Consider the following 7,363-nt stretch of genomic DNA (forward strand, 5'->3'; position numbering starts at 1 on the left):
CTTTTTAGGTGTATTTATGTTAGGTGTGTCTAAAAATTAAAAAAATTAAATATTAAAAAAATTCAGTAAAAATAATATAATACGGAAAACAAGAAAGTATAATTTTCTCAAAAGAGTTTTTGGAAAACTCTAACCTAACATAGTGATTGTGGTTTTGAGACAGCTTCATATATATGCAGTCACAAAATAGTTTGAACAAATTCAATGGTATTTTTCTGTCACAAAAAAATAAAAAAAACGATGTCGTCTTACTCTTTTAATATAACATCTCTTTTCATTCATTTTTTCATCTTCCTGTCTCTCTGTATTTATCTCTCTCTGTTCTCTTTATCTCTTTCACTCATCACTCTTCTTTCTCTGTCTGTCTGTGTATCTCTCTCATTTTCTCTCTGTGTCTCTCGCATATCTTTATTCTCTCTATCTCTTATGTCTTCTCTCTTTATCTCTCTCGCTCATCTTTCTTCTCTCTATCTCTCTCATTTATTTTTTTTTTTTCTCTCTCTCTTATTTATATCTCTCTCTATCTCTTTCGCCCATCTCTCTTTTTCTGTGTCTCTCTCTCGCTCATCTCTTTTCGCTCTATTTCTCTCTTTTTGTCTATCTTTCGCTCATCTCTTGTTTCTCTCTCTTTTTCTATCTCTCATTCTCTCTCTCTCTCTGTCTCTTTTTCTGTTTATCTCTCTCTCTGTCTCTCTCTCACTCATCACTCATCTCTTTCTCTGTATGCTTGTCTATTTGTGTATTTCTCCCTCATTATATTCGTCTTGCTCACTCTCTCCATCTCATATTCTCTATTTATCGAGCTTCTCCTCGATTTATCTATCTTTTCTCTCATCTCTTTTCTCTCTCTGTCTCTTTCGTTCATCTCTCTTCTCTCTATCTCTCTCGTTCATCTCTTTTCTCTCTCTGTCTCTTTTTCTGTCTCCCACTCTCTATCTTTTTCTCTCTTTGTCTCTCTCTCTCTCTCTAACTCATCACTCTTCTCTGTTTGTCTGTCTGTCTGTCTCTGTCTCTCTCTTTCTCTCGTTGTCTCTCGCTCATATCTCTCATCTGTCTTCTCTCTCTGTCTCTGTCACTCATCTCTCTTCTCTTTATCTCTCTCGCTCATCTCTCTCTGTCTCTTTCTCATTTATCTCTTTTCGCTCTTTCTCTCTTTGTCTATATCTTTTCATCCATTTTTTCATCTTCCTTTCTCTCTTCTCTTTCTCTTACCGTCTCAACCTTACTAAATGTAAAAAAAAATAAAATTCATCAACTATAAAAAAAAAAAATTATTTTAATAAAAAATAATTTTTTTAACAATTCTTCCGTTGCAAAAAAAAAAAAAAAAATCTTCTCTCTCTGTCGCTCATTTCTCTTCTCTCTATGTCTCTCTCTTTTTCTGTGTCTCTCTCTCTCGCTCATTTCTTTTCGCTCTATTTCTCTCTTTTTTTTTTTGTCTATCTCTCGTTCATCTCTTGTTTCTCTCTTTTTTTATATCTCTCCCTCTCTCCATCTCTCTCCCTATCTCTTTTTCTGTCTATCTCTCTCTTTCACTGTCTCTCTCTCACTCATCACTCTTCTCTCTCTCTCTCTCTGTCTACTTGTCTATTTGTCTATCTCTCCCTCACTATGTTCGCCTTACTCACTTTATTACTCTCATCTTCTCTATTTATCGAGCTCCTTCTCGATTTATCGATCCACTACAAACGATGTCGTCTTACTCTTTTGAACATTTCTCTTTTCACCCATTTTTTCATCTTCCTATCTCTTTGTCTCTCTTCTCTTTCTCTCTCTTATTCATCACTATTCTCTGTTTGTCTCTCTCTCCCTTTCTCTATGTGTCTCTGTCTCTTTTCTCTCTCTCTCTCTCATCACTCTTCTCTTTCTGTCCATCTCTCTCTTTCTGTCTCTCTTCTTTTTCTCACTCTGACTCATCACTCTTCTCTATCTGTCTGTCTATCTCTCTCTTTTTCTCTATGTCTCTCGTCTATCTCTCTTCTCTCTATCTCTTTCATATATCTTCTCTCTCTGTCTCTCTTCTCTCTCTCTTATTTTTTTCTCTCTCGCTCTCTCGCTCATCTCTTTCTGTCTCTCTCTCTCTCTCTTATTTATCTATTTTCGCTCTTTTTTTTTCTCTCTCTCTCTGTCTCTCTCTTTGTCTATATCTTTTCACCCATTTTTTCATCTTCTTCTCTCTCTTTTCTTTCTCTCTCTTATTCATCACTCTTCTCTCTCTCTCTGTCTATTTGACTCTCTCTCTCTCTGTGTCTCTCATTCATTTATCTCTTCTCTCATCTATCTTCTCTCTTTTTCATTGACCACAAAAATTAACTTTATTTTAATGGAAAATATTATTCATATTTGTACCAAATAAAAAAATAATAATTATTTTTTATTCATTAAAATAAATATAAAATAAATATAAAACAAATAAATTTTTAACTTTACCAAATGAAAAAAAAAAATTATCAACTATAAAAATTATTTTAATAATTTTTTATTTTAATAAAAAATTCATTAACTATAACATTTGTGTGTGTGTGTGTGTGTGTGTGTGTGTGTGTGTGTAGGGTTTTGTTTGAGAACAAACACAAACACAACCCAAACACAACAGAGCCGTCCCTCTCCTCCTGCTCGCTCTCTCTCTCTCTCTCTCTCCATCTAGGGTTTCGCCTTCCTCTCCTCCAAGGCGGCGGCGGCGATATGTGCAAAACCATCGAAGTCGCCGTCGTAGAACCACCACAACTCAACCCTCTCACGAAGCTCTCGCCGCCGAGCCTCGACGACTTCGACCCCACCGACGACGACGGGTTTTATATTCCTCCTCTGAACTTCGCGATGGTCGACAATGGCATTTTCAGGTCTGGATTCCATAGATTCACCACATGACTGAATCTAAGTCGACCACGTCTTGCTATGTCGATTCGCTGGTGACTGGCCGGCCCATTCTTGCTTGATGATTTGCTCTCACTAGACCACCCTAGAGTATGATACTGGTTCGACAGAGGTCCGAAACCCCACACACAAACCCTAAGATGAAGCTAGCACGTGAACAAGACGAAGCTTGAGATTGCTGAAATCGTCTGATTGAAATCTAGGTATTTATTTTTCTGAAATTGTCTTTCTGATGATGGAGAAATGCTTCAAATTTGCATTAAATTGCTTGAGATTAGTTGAGATTGCTTGAAATTTGTTTGATATTGCTTGAAATCTGTTTGAAATTGCTTGATTGTTGTTTTTAGTCTTTTTTTTTTTTTTTTTTGGTGAATTTTTTTTTTAAAAAAAAAGTTTTTTCTATTTGGGGGAGTTCTTGCTAGGTAAGGATGAGGAAGGGAAAGAGGGAAGGAAGGAAAGCAGATTGTGTGTATTAAAATATCGAAATTGAATTTTGTTATGTTGCTCATTTATTAGGCTCCATTGTTATTGAATTATTGGTTTTGCTATCCATTGTATTCACATGATAAATAATCAAATATTTATTTTCCCTGAAATTAGCGCCATGCGTCACTGAAATATTTATTGGTTTTGCTATCCATTGTATTCACATTTGTTTGTTCTTTGGTTTTTGTTCTGTTATTTAGCAATGGACATGGAGACAAAACTGATTCTAGGGATGAAATGTTAGAGCTAAAGTGATGTCCATGTATTTGATATATTTGAAATTAATAATGAAATACCTACCTTCCTCAAACCTACTGTTAAGATCTATGTGAAGTCCATGTATGTGTTGCATTTAAAGTTAAATTAATGGACATGGAGACAAACAACTAAAAGAACTAACTGTTATGATCTATTCATCAATCCATTACATGTCATAAAAGCATCAATTAGAGATCAACTGATGGCCTAACACCCTTGAGTTGGACCTCTAAAACCTGCTGCAACTGGACCCCTAACACCTGTTGCATTTGGACCCTTTACACCTTGAGCTATTGGCCTGGCATTTGATGCTGCAATTGGACCCTTTACACATTTAGTTGCTGGTGTTCTGAGCTGTGGTGATGGTGGCTAGGTAGTGACAGAGCTGTGTTGGCTCTGTTGGTACTGCTGCTGTGTGGCCTTTCCCCTTTTCCATTGTTGGTTATTGGTTTGCTGATTATGTAAAATACATAATTTGCAGATGTAAATTGAATTGAATTGAAACAATAAGTACATAAATTGAATTGAAACAATTAAGTACCATGGTGCTACCTTCCCTTGTTGCAACTCGCCCTTACAAGTTCTCATGTTGTGCCCAACTTCCCCACATTGTCTACATTTCACTGAAGTTTGATACTTCCTTAGCTTGGTGGGACTCTTAGGCAGCTCATCTGGTTCCCTTATCCTCATCTTCCTTGGCCTTCCAGGCATCTTAGAGTATACAGGAAGCAGTATTGGTTTATTCCCTGTTTTCACCCACAACTCTTGTCCATTCATTGGATAAGTTATATGGTTATATGCCCTCAAATAGGCATCCTTTCTATGGCAGTCATGGACATACTTTTCGGGGTTCCTCATAGCAACACCACATGACACAGATTGCATGTGGACATGGGATACCTGTTAAATCCCATCTCCTGCATGAAACAAGTCTTAGCATCCAAGTCAACAACAAATTTATCCCCAGCCATTCCCTAAACTTTGAAAATCCTATTTCCAGCAAAAGAAGCAATATATTTGTTAGCTTAATTCTTATCCTTCTATGATTTTGTGAAATTTAGAACCCATATCATCATACCACTTTTTAGCCAATTCTCTTTTACTCCTCATCCTCTCCATCAAATACACCCTAATCCTTTCCAACATGATCAATATTGGTTGACCTATTGCGTGCACAATCTTTGAATTGAAGCACTCACATAAATTATTTAGCAATATGTCACACTTTGTTAAAGTAGTAAAGTGTGAGAAATAACGTAAATTGATGTTTTTAATTAATCACGTAAATTGTGTTTAGATTATGAAAAAAGTGAGACAAATGGAAATAAAATATATATTTTTCTATTGTCCTTTACTTTTTCCAAACATAAGCATAGTGAAAAATTTTACGGGATAGTACAATGTTTATTCATTTTTATTAAATTGGTGAGAAATAACGAACTACTCGCCTAACTTATTTTGCGGCTCTTTATTTGCTCAAAACATTACATAAACAATATTATATAGTTATTTTGACGCTACCTAATGATTGATGATGTATGCTGCTACTCGGTTTGGACTTGTGAACATGGCCTAAAGACAGCATCAACATCATGTTTATTTTTGTCCCTAAAAATTTTATAAAAAAATTAAAAATTCTATGGATCTTATTATCATATGAAGATTTGCATGAATCATAGGTAATGAAGCTTTGCATGAATCGTACGTAATTCATACTCATGTGTATGGCTCAAAGTTATTAGTGGTGTTATTCATGAAAAGGATACTTTTGTTTCAGTTACTTTTGATATTTCATAATTTTTAGGGTAGTCTGAAAATTTGGCTGGCTTGGTCAGTGTGCACGGTTTTAATGTCGAATTTGCCCCAATATATATATATATATATATTAATTCTGGTTAATTCTTTACTCTTTAAATAGTGAGGTTTTTATTATTTATTTCCTTTTCCCTGTAGTCCACTTTTGGCTTTCTAGGTGATTGAATCACTAAGTTTTGTTACCTATAAATATGTGCATATACATCATTTACTGGTTGTGCCATGAGATTTATTGAAGGTAAGGAAGTTTTAAGTTTAGGTTCTTAGATGAGCTGATTTTTCCCATGTTATAATCAGTCTTTACCTTCTTATTATATGAAGATCCACCAATGTGCTCTATCTCTCTAGACCAACAGACTAATAGGCAATGTGCAAGGTATTAAATCTTTCTTTATGCAAGGATCGTCAATGATGCTCTGTGGTATGGATCGGGTCTAGGTGTATGTGTAGCCTTACCTACGGATTTTGCTGGAGTGCAAAGCCCCAATGTTGGTGGGGGATATTGTAGAAAATTCAGTAGAGCACCCAAGACCCTAGGCAAACCTAGGTGATTGTATTATTATTTTTCCTTTCATGTGCAAAATTTATATAATCGTTGCTCATGCATGAATTTACAACATATAGCATATGTTTGATGAGATCACATTGTTAGTTTAGTGCCTTGGAGCTGAATGATACATGAAACTAAGTATACCTTAATCTATAATTGAATGATAATAATTGATGATGATGTGATAGTGAAATATTGGTGTTAACTTTGGTTTGTTCTTTGTGATGTTCAGGAGATAGTGATGTCACAGAAAAACCAGTAGACCCGATTAAAGTTTACTCTGAGAGATATGCAGTTGTTCCTGATGACAACGTAAGTGTTCTTTCCACAGTTTTCATTGTCTTCATTACTGGTGTTTAAATGGTTGGTTTCTCCAAAAGATTATAATTTGCAACTGTTATCTATTTATTTGTAGGTCAAAAGGATAAATTTTGGGGGAAGATCTGATTCTAGAAGTAGGAATTTGCAGCTTGATTTTTGAAATAGGCTCAAAATTGAGATCTTGTTGGAAATTTTTTATTTTTTTATTTTTTGTAAGAGCATTTAAATATCCAATGTGCTGATTGGTGAATTTTAGATTTTATTTTATTATTTTATTTTTTTTAGGATTTGGGTGAATTTTATAATTTAAATATGCTTTTATGAACATGTACAGTTTAATTATTCTTTGTAAAATATTGAATTTGGTGGTTTGATCAATTTTTATTTTTATTTTCTGTTATGATGTTTTTGTGAATGGAATGTAAATAATCAGCTCTTAGAGAGTGAGAGACGGCACCACCGTCGGAAAAAATAGAAATTTTTAATATTTTTATTAATTTTGTTATAGGTTTTAGTTTTTGCGACGACATTATACTGTTGCAAAAAATAGAAATTTTATTATTTAAAATAAAAATTTTATTATTTTTTAATATTTTTTGCGACGGCATTATACTGTCGCAAAAAATAGAAAATTTCATATTTTTTATACTTTTTGCGACGGCACCACACCGTCGCAAAAATAGTGTTTTTTTTAAAGAAAAAGACTATTAGCGACGGTATTTTTTGTCGTCTCAAATAACATTTTTAGCGACGGTAAAATAAGGTCGTCGCAAAAAAGTCAAGAAATTTCAAACGTTATTAGCGACTGCACGGTGCCGTCGCAAACAGGTAAAAAATGCCGTCGCAAAACATTAGCGACGGCACTTACCGTCGCAAAAACTCTTTTGCAACCCCTGCAGTTGCGACCCCCCTCTTGCCGTCGCAAAAGTCATTTTACCGTCGCAAAAAGTATTAGCGACGGCATTAGGAGTATTAGCGACGGTATTTTACCGTCGCAAAAAGTCAATTTTTTTGTAGTGAGTAAAAGAAGAAAAAGGGACGGAAAAAGATGATTGA

At 34.7% G+C, this 7,363-nt stretch overlaps 1 long non-coding RNA gene across 1 annotated transcript; it reads left to right on the top strand.

Moving 5' to 3' along the window:
• Positions 1–2,593: 2,593 nt before the first annotated feature.
• On the top strand, positions 2,594–6,707 carry LOC145824639 (uncharacterized). Its single transcript, XR_014366484.1, has 3 exons — positions 2,594–3,080; positions 6,219–6,298; positions 6,402–6,707. It is a non-coding gene; the product is annotated as an uncharacterized LOC145824639 (long non-coding RNA).
• Positions 6,708–7,363: the final 656 nt, after the last annotated feature.

The sequence above is a fragment of the Camellia sinensis genome, chromosome 4 (genome assembly GCF_055761805.1).
Source record: "Camellia sinensis isolate YWXY chromosome 4, ASM5576180v1, whole genome shotgun sequence".
NCBI classification, from domain to species: domain Eukaryota; kingdom Viridiplantae; phylum Streptophyta; class Magnoliopsida; order Ericales; family Theaceae; genus Camellia; species Camellia sinensis.